Source organism: Halichoerus grypus, chromosome 13, assembly GCF_964656455.1.
Source record: "Halichoerus grypus chromosome 13, mHalGry1.hap1.1, whole genome shotgun sequence".
Lineage (NCBI taxonomy): Eukaryota > Metazoa > Chordata > Mammalia > Carnivora > Phocidae > Halichoerus > Halichoerus grypus.
This window is the reverse complement of record NC_135724.1, coordinates 18,081,050-18,091,182: the sequence shown is the minus strand read 5'-3', so window position 1 is coordinate 18,091,182 and position 10,133 is coordinate 18,081,050.

Sequence of the window (10,133 nt, the reverse complement as noted above, 5' to 3'; positions counted from 1 at the left end):
AGCATCTTGGCCCAGGCTTGGGAGGGTCACTTCCAACTTGGGAGGCAGGAAGAGAGCCCTGCTGGGCTCTCCAAACCAGCCTTCCACTTTGGGTGAAGGGGCTCATTTACTCTGATCCTTTTTTTAGGCAGATTTGGTCTAGTTATCAACTGATCAGACCTGGAAGGGAGGAAGAGCTAAGAATAGGATCTTCTCACTTCCGGTAAGTAGCAAGAATTAAGGTACCATGCATGGCTCTCCTACCTGGTTGCTAACCCCGGTTTTCTTTAACTCCTCATTCTCACGTCTTCCTGGCTGCAACCAGGAGGCTAATGGTCTTCTTCTGATTTATAAATCCTGCTTCCTTCCTAAAGAAGCCTCCTTCTGCCCCTCAGACCAGGGACCTCTCCCAGGCCCCCGTAGTCAATACTGGTGCTGGATCACCTTTGGAAAAGCACAATAGAATGACCCTTTTCTCCCTTCCATGTGCCTGTACTTCTGGATCAAAAGGCACCTGCAAGCATACCTATTCCAGTCACAAAGGCCACGCCATCAGGATCCTACAATGCCAGTTTCATCGTGATGCTGTCAGGGTATGAACATGTCTGGTGCCTTCTGGGTACCTTATGTACTTGCAGAAGCAGGCAAATCAACCTGAGAAATCTTTGGCTGCCAGTGTCATCGGTCCTCTGCCCGCCCGGCTGTGACCTTTCCCGCTGCCTTTCTGCAGACACAAAGCACGTGTCCCTAGAGGTGGCTGTCAACTGTAGCAACCAGATGAAACCAGGCTCTGGTTTTCCTAAAGACACTCAGCCTGCCTCAGTGCTGTGGCCAGCGGGGGGGAGGGGGAAGGTTTTTAGGGATCAGACAATGCCTTCCTCTTTGTCCCTCTTTCCAGCTCTATCTCTCCGCCTTTTCCTGACTTTGTTCTTTGTTTAAAAGGTCTGGATGGAGGAGCAGAGGCAGCTGTTGTGCAAGGGATGTAATTTTGACCCCTTCTGCTCCTAAAAAATCAATACTCCTTTGAGTCTCTGTGCAGAGTGTTTTATAGACTCCTTTCTGGGCAGCCCCAATCTGTAAAAGCTGATATTATCTGATGACCCTTCTCATACTTACACATTTTTTTTTTTTTTTTACAAAATATTTCCAGAATGTCACCTTCTTCTACAACCGAGACTTTACCGCACATGTCTGCTTTGTGACAGTATATCTTTTCTGCCCAGTTTGGAAGGGGAAGTTCCCGATTTACATACCTGAAGGCACTGGGGGATGACAAAGGTCATCAGCTGACAGGGTATTCTTCAGAAGGACGGGAGCAAGAGGTGGGCTGGCCATGTTAAACATGAATGGAGCCAAGAGCTTGGCTATGGGCTTTTTGCCAAGACAAAGAAAAATCCATCCACTTGAGGACGTCTGTCACCTGTGATAAGGCCCAGCCTTCACCAGCATGACCTCAAAGACAGAAGACACCTAGGTTTTATTCTTCCTATTGTATGTGCCACTTCCCAAGGGGAGAAACACACGAGCTCCATGGAATTGCCAAATTCTAGAGCTAGAAGAGGTTTCAGATGTCATGTCACCCAGATGTTGCAAACAGGGGGCCAGCTGGGTCCCCACGAGGGACACAACTTTGTTTGGCCTGTGCAGTGTTTTTGTTTCTTTGTTTGTTGTCAACATTTGAAAATCAGGAGATTTCAGATAAAAATAAAGTTTGAGAGATTTTCTTGAAACACTGGACACTCTGGCCACTCTGGCCCCATTCCTGCATGGGAACAACTGAGAGGCAACCTTCCTTGGGCTTCCAGAGGCCCAAATCCCTACTCTTCGCTTACTTAAGGTACATCCAGATGCACCTGGGTTTGTGACCCCTCTCCCGAATTCAGCCTGCATCCCACAGCCTTTTTCCTCTGTGAGGAGACAGGAACCTAGAAAATGAGGTGTTTCCCCAGGCCTCACGGGGACTAACAGAGAGAGTCCCTTCCGAGTTCCCTCAGCCTTGCCAGGGACTGTTCTAGGGGGCTTTGTTTTAGTTAGAGGATTCCTATAAACTTAAAACAAAAACCAAAACAGATCATTCAAGAAAAAGGAAGGCAGCATTTTGTAATGGGAAGAGCATTGTGTTGGGTTTCTGATAGACCCAGATCCAAACCCTGGTATTTTTTTTTTTTTTTTTGGCAGATCCTGCCACAGGTTTATTTGGACAAATAGCACAGGAAGACATCAGCCCCATGCAGACAGAAGCCTAGGGGTCACACCAGTCCTTCCGTCCTCACCTTGGCAGACAGAGCCTCTATACTTGGAAACTTTGTGGGGTACTGGGCACCTTCCGGGGCTGCAGCCGCAGCTGCAGGCTGGCCTTGGTTTGAGCCTTGGCCTTGGCCTCTGGCCAGCAGAGCCTGAGACCCTTGGCAATGTGGGCATGAGCATGTTTCAAGTTTGGGGTGAGCGCTATAGGCAAGTCCACCATCTTGTGGCTGCCACCCTTTGAGATCCTGGGCTTGGCCTCCTGAGGCTTGGCGAGGGCTTTGACAGCCTTGGCATGGGCACTCATGGCCTTAGTGTTGTTGGCTTGCATCTTCTTTAGGCCCTTCTTGTTGTGCTTCTTGGCAAAGTGCATGTTCCTCAGGAACTTGGGGTCTACGCCTCTTAAGAGATACATATCTTTGTGACCAGAGTTTTTTGATACCGTTTCTGTGCCATTTTTGTGGAACGGTGGTGCATGCTGTGGTTCTTGGACTTGGCCATGTCTACACCAAAGCCTACAGCTCCCCCAAACCCTTGAGTACTTAAGTACAATTATTTAGTACTTGAGTACAATTATGTGGACATCTACCAATGAACCAAGCAGAGAGAAAATACCTTTGGTTCTTACTCTTAGCTGTGTGAGCTTGTTCAGCCTTGTAACTTCTCTGACCTGCACAATGGGAATACTGATACGTGTCTTGGGGGTGGTTGTGAGGGTTGGTGCTAATTCTGTGAAGTCCTTCCTGATACCCTATGCCTGTTCATCAGTCCCCTCTGCCCCATTAACCCCCCAAAATGTGACAACTTCTTCCTTTGTGCCATTTGGCCCTAGACACCTCTATTCCTGCCCCTGTTACAGTACTGCATTTGCCCCCAGTTAGATTGCAAATCCAGACATGGGAGCCCTGTACCTGTTTTTATGACTCCGGTACCTAATACTTCATAGGTACGTTGTGACTGTTTGTTGAAATCTCCTAACACAATGGCTGTGATTTTTAATAACTAGCATGTTGGAATGAATGCATCCAGATCCATTCCACCCTTCAAAACAGTCATCTTGGTAGACCAGTGAGAACACCATTGCTCAAAGCTGGTCTAGAACTTGGTGCTTGGACTTGCTTTTGGGCCATCCTGGAACTACCCAAGAAAACTTGTCTCTTTCCTTTGTTACCATGTCAAATTTTCCACCCAAAGAATACTTACCACCTTCTTTGGTATCTTAATTCTATCAATATCAAGGATGTCATAGTTCTCCAAACCTGTAAAACGCTCCATACATTTACTTTGTTATTATTATCTGGCCAAAGAGCCATGGCCAAACTTACCCTAAGGAATGAAAAATTGCCACCATTGAGAATTATACAAAAGAATATTCTGCAGCAATGAAAGAAATGCCAGAAGAGATATCAATACATTTTGAATAATGAGGATGTCATTAGAATAAGAAAGTACTTTGAAGGAAAGTCTTTTCATTTAAATGAATGAAAAAAAAAAATCAATCCCATTGCTCTATAGTTATCCTGTGCCTGGAGGGATGAAGGAGGAAAGAGCCAGCCAACGAGATAACAACACAGTGTCCAGAAATAGTTAAGACCCAAAGTGGATTACATACACTCCAATCATTGTCCCACATCACCTGATTCCTGATTCCTCCATTTATCATAGGAAGAGAAGCATCCCTTGGGGTGGTCTTGTTTTTGCTCCAAAATAATTGATACAAATATCTCCTCCAGCTAGGCTTTTCTGAGCAGTGGTAGAAATGACCATAGAGACAAGGCTGGGACCATGAATACTGCAGAGGACCCAGGAATGGAGCTGACCGTCCAGTTGAGGAGATGAGGCAGGACAGAGAAAGCATACACAGCATTAAGGGAGAGGGGGCAGGGGAAGAGGCCAACTTCCCCTGCTGGGTTTCAGGAAGGTACCATGGAAGAAACAATGGTTCTGTTGGGCTATAAAATCCCGGGAGCCCTGGGAATGTGTTGGACCAGCAGAGCGGGCAGGGGAGGAGGCCATCCAAGCTGAGGGAGGAGGGTGAACTACTTGCTAACTAAGACTAAAACCATACACAGTAAAGACATAGTTTGTGGATTAGCCACTTACCTTGCTTCTCATCTTTCCTTCGAGGGTAGAAAGAGCATTGTGAGTTCTAAATCGGTGTTACTTATTTTCCGTGTGACCTTGGAACATCATCAGGTCTCTTTGCATCTCAGTTTGCACATCTGTTAAAAAGAAGAGAAATACCTGACTTTCATATCTCACCAGGTTGTTCAGAGGATGGAATGATATAATGCATGTGAAAAATTGTTTATCCATTCATTCATCCGTTCATTCCTTCAAGTAACCACACACTGAGTCCTTCAGGATTCCATCAAGAGGAGAGGGGGAAAGACGTGGATATGGAATTCCAATCAGATCAAGAGCTATAACCAGTTCTATCAGGAGAGAGAACTAGACAATAATCACTGGAGACATTTGAGCATTGGCTTTGGAAATGCTCTCTTGGACCCTAAACTGCTACTAATTGTATTCTTTCTCTCTTTTCATTAACCGTTAAAAAGATAAAGTTTCAATACTGACTGAGAAGCATCTTGTGTGAGAAAGTCAACTGGGGTCAGGAGTGTGCACCCCAAAGCTGGTCTCTGCATGTGAATGTCCAGACAGGGCCAGAAGTCCATGCCCTGCACCTGCAAGGTGTCTTACCCTTGTGCCTCTTCCCCCTTTACAAGCCTAGTACTCTGCCTGAAGACGTGGGTGCTTGGTTTCTCATTTCTTTGGGCAAAATAGAAGAACCAAGGGCATGTGGGGGATGTCACACTTTTCCTTGATGTTGTGTCATCCCTGGTAGGGTGTGTCCAGTACTCTCAAGAGTCCCCTTTATTACTTTGAGGAGGATCCCAGAATGAGGCTTCCCAGCTTCCCTCTTTTTGGTTGATATTGGTCAAAACACTGACTGCTTTGTCTGAGTTCATACCCCTCCACTTTTTACCTGGGTTCTTGGGGGCAGGACAGTTGCTAGGAGCCCCTTAAGGAAGATTAGGAAGAGGTGAAAAGGTAAAGTCTGGGGCAGTATTTACTCTCCCACGGCAGCCTGTGTAACCGAGAGAATGAATGAGGAAGGCTACAGATAAGGTTAATCAACACAACACGCTCATTGCTTCATAGGGACACTGGTTATGATTTTATTAAACCCTGAGAATGTTTTTTGATAAAGAAAAAATCACGTGGTGTTTTTCACTGTTAAATTCCCTCAGAAAATCAGGCCTTTCCAGACGATGGCTTGACATTCTCTGTAAACACAATTAGTCTGGGGTTCCTGCCACATGGTAGTAAAGATGCCTTCACAAAAGCAGGAGGGAGATTAAATGATTACATTAGCAGAGCAAATATATGTATGATAAGGTTTTATGAGCTCTTCTTCCAAGAAAGGGGCTCTGTAAAAACAATATTGTATTATCCTTGTTCCAAAGCTCAGGGAAATGTAGCCTCCCCTATTCATCTTGGCATTTTGTGATCACATTTATCTATTCATGACTTTTCCCCCCAAGAAAATTCAAACCAAACGTCATCATATTAATATTATTTAGTGTTGAATCTTTAAATATCTTGTTTTATACCTATATATCCTTCTCTTTGAGGTGGTAACTCAAACTTTTTCTCAGGATATAGGAAAAACGTATAGCAGCAAAGCAAACATTAAAATATTAATACAATGTGATTTCTTGCCAAGATTATGAGATTTCCTTCTTTGTGGGATTTTTGACAGTCATTTCGTTGACTCTCTGGGAATGGGCTGAGAGCTGATGGATGGGCCGAATGATGCTCTGGGCATTAGGGCTACTTTCTCCATAAGCACAACCCTTTGGTAAAACCAGAGCGTCTGTCCAGGTGATCTGCTTGTCCTGGCAGCCAGAGGTTTACGGTCCAAGACAGACAGATGGCTATTGCAGGTCACATCATGCTGTTCTAATTATAAAGCTAAATTAATGTAACACAAGCTAACTCTTCACATTGGGTAAAGGAAAAAGTGTACCTATAGCACCGGTGGCTGAAAAGGAAACTATGGAAGCCATATATTAGCATCTGTCACCACTGGTCTTCCGGTTAGTTGAAGAAAACATCCCCAAGTAAAAGTTTTTGTTGTTTGTTTTGCTGAATGACAGCACAGAGCTTGAAGGGTTGGGAAAAGGGTGATTCTTGGTCTTCCAGACTTTCATCCCAGTAATTGGGAGGGAAGCGTAACAGCCAGAATACGGATTGCTCTTCATTTCTGAAAGCTGTAAAGGATTTCCCAAAGGCTCATTACATTAAAACATCATGGAAATCCTGCTTAACTCTATTTGTTATCTACTGCTGTGTAACAAATGACCCTTAAACCTAACGGCTTAAGACAACAATTAACATTTATTATCTCACAGTTTCTTTGGGTCAGGAGTTCTGACGTGGCTTAGAAGGGTAGTTCCAGCTTACAGTCTCTCATGAGGTCAGATGACAGTTGGGATTACAGTCATCTGAAGCGTTGGAGGATCTGCTTCCAAAATGGTACATTCCCATGACTGATGAGTCAGTACCAGCTGTGGATGAGGCATCTCAGTTCTTCATCACTAGGACTTCCCCCATAGGGTGGCTTAAGTTCCCCATGACGTGACAGCTAGCTTTTCCCAGAGTCAATGACCCAAGAGAAAACAAGGCAGAAGCTATGATGTCTTTTAGGACCTAGCCTCAGTGGTCACATTCCATCATTTCTGCAAAATCCTATTGGTTATACAAGTCAGCATATGTGGGCAGGAACAACAGAAAATTATTAATACCAAGAGGTAAGAATTACTGGTAGCCATCATGGAGGTTGGCTACCATATTAATTTATCTGAATCTTCAGCCTATCTTTTACCCAGTGTAGCAGTACTTTTTGAAACATTGTTCTGTGGTTTTCCTCAAGACGTTAATAAGAATTTGGCAAAAACCACTACCTACCCTCTCTTTCACCCCCACAACACATACATACAACCACCACTACCAACAACAACCTTCAATGGTCAAAAGAAATGTGGCAAACTACATTTTGGAGACTCATAATTCACTTGACATCATGAAAACTCTGAAGAGCACTCTAGTAAGTAGATGTGTTCAAATTTCACTCACCATTTCTTACTCATTTGACCTTGAATACTCCTTCATGGAATGCATATTAATGTCTCCCCAAACACTATGCTGAGAAGGCCATAATTTAAGAAATGCCTTTCTGCTGTTGTTTCAAATTAGAGCTAATCTGTCCTTCAGTTTGCCTGGTCAGTCTCCTAGAAAGTTTCTATGGCTCTGATGTTTGTGGGAATTCCACTGAGGTGGGGGGGGCAGGGTCTGCCTTGGTCACCACCCACTTTTCCTTTTCAACCATTTCAGGACTAGAACATTTCCATCATGTCAGAAAGTTCCCTCATACACCTTTGCAGTCAATCACCTCCGCCCCATACCACATACACCCCAGCCCCAGCAATCACACACGTGACCTGACAGTAAGGTTCTTGTCAACTGAAGTTGGAGTAATTCTTAATGCCTAGCACCTGGTGCCCTGGAGGTAGGGGGTAGAGAGTGGGGCCTCTGACTCTGTGATCTGCTTTGCAGACAGGCCTGGGAAACAGCTGAGTCACAGTGGCTCTGTGCATGTAAATTAGGGCCAGAATGACAACGGAATGAGGTGATACTACAAGTCTGAAGAGGACTACAGGCCAATAAGGTCAGGGAGGTCTTGCGGGTCTGAGGGGCATCTCTCGAGGATGGCAGGGTGTGGGTGGTTTAGTGTGAGAAGTGGGGTATGGTCAGGGAGGGCAGGCAGCTCAACAAGTGACAGGGTTGTGGGGTGGAGGGGCTGACCTCCAACATTTACAGCCCTTTCATGGACCCAAGGAGAAGGCTCTGCTGGAGGAGGCCGTGGGACTCCTGCTGAGCAGCTGCGGAAGACAAGTGAAACCTGGGATAGCAGGATCAGGTTGTTTCCATAATTATTGCATAATATAGCATGTTGCATTAACATACATTATTTACTAAATAAATGCAGGTTTAAAAAAATGTCCGACTACGAGCCTGCTGCCCTTTGCTTTTGAAAATCGCCTTGGTGCCTCTCAGCCCTTGGCCAGCTCTCCTGGGCTTTGGGGAGCCCCAGAGTGTGAACGTCTGCCAAGCCTCTAATGACAGGGGCCCATTAGAGCGCATGGCTGGGTTCCTGGAATCACCGGCTAGATGTAGAAATGGAGCCGGAGAATTAGCTTGATGCACGCTCTGCCAAGGAGGGACATGCATTCCCAGGGGTGGTGGCTCCCTGGAGGGTGAAGCAGATGGGGAGGATGTGTCTAGGTCATTAAAGCAGCGCCACCACCAGCAGGCGGGCTCTGAGCCCCCCTTCAGCCCACTCCAGCTCTGGCCAGTTCAGGAATCCCTGTGGCCACCAGGGCCTGCGCTGTCAGTAGGGACATGACAAAAGGAGGAAAAGGAGGAGTAGGGAGAGGCGTGTGAAGTCATGAACACAAACTGCCCTAGGGTAGGCACTGGGGATGGAGGGGAGGATCAGACACCGTCCCTGCCCTCAGTGAGGGGGATGGAGGACGAATGGGGCCAGTTCATATCTTATGATAGGTGTAAAGTGATAGGGCCCTGTTACGGGTTGAATCGTGTCCTCTTCCAATTCATATGTCAAAGTCCTAATCCCCCCATACCTCAGAAATGTGACCTTATTAGGAGAAAAAGTCTTTTCGGAGGTAATCAAGTTAAAGTGGTCATTAGGGTGGGGCCTAATCTAATATGACTGTTTCCTTATAAGAGGGGACATTTGGACACAGAGAGAAGACAAAGTGAAGACACAAAAAGAAGATAGCCATCCACAAGCCAATGGGAGAGGCCAGAACAGCCTGTAGAAGGACTCTTCCCTCTTCCCAACACCTACCTAGATTTCAGACTTCTGGCCTCCAGAACTTTGAGACAGTAAATTCCTGTTGTTTCAGCCACCCAGCCATGTGGCCCCAGGAAACTGAATGCGGGCCCTACTGGAGAGGACTGGAGCAGAAGGAGGCGTCAAAGACAGTGTCTGCACTAGGGAATGTCTAGTCTGAGACCCGAAGGACAGAGGAGACAGCCAGTGGGGAAGCGAAGGGGCAGACGTGTGTCTGGCCCTGCAGGGTGCATGGGCTTACCCGCCCATAAACAAGGAGTGATGACTAATTGCCTGTCATCAGTAATCAGCTTGACATGGAGCCAGCAACCCTCCAAAGTTAGGTTGGGGGTGAGGAAATTGGCTGGGGACTTTGGATTTTAGTTCATCAATGTCCAAACTACAGGGAAGCTTTCTGAATGGAAACAAGCCAAAATATTTGCCCTCAGAAATCCTTCCTGGGCCCATGTTAGGTTAGGATCCAGTGAAGAAGATGGGGCATTGGTTAAACAAAGCTAGCAGGTGAGATTTATCTCCATTAAAATGCACAGAAAAGGGGCACCTGGGTGGCTCAGTTGGTTGAGCGTCTGCCTTCAGCTCAGGTCATGGTCCCAGGGTCCTGGGATGGAGCCCTTCCAGTTTGGCAGGGAGCCTGCTTCTCCCTCTCCCTCTGCCTGCTGGGCCCCCACCCCCGCCCCGCTTGTGCTCTCTCTCTCTCCGTCAAATAAATAAAATCTTTAAAAAATAAAATAAAATGCACAGAAAGTAGATCTTGGGTTGCTGGAGAGAATACTTGCTTTGCAAATGGGTCGAAAGAGGACTGTTAAAACCAAGAGTTTGGGCCTGCAGTTTTGTTTCTTAGGAAGGTCACATGAAGATGAGCAATGAACTTTCTCAGGGCCAATTCCTGGACAGCAGATCCTGTTTTATCGTCCAGAGAAAGGCAGGGTCTATTCTTCAACATTTTGTAGGCTGTCGAGAAGGGGAA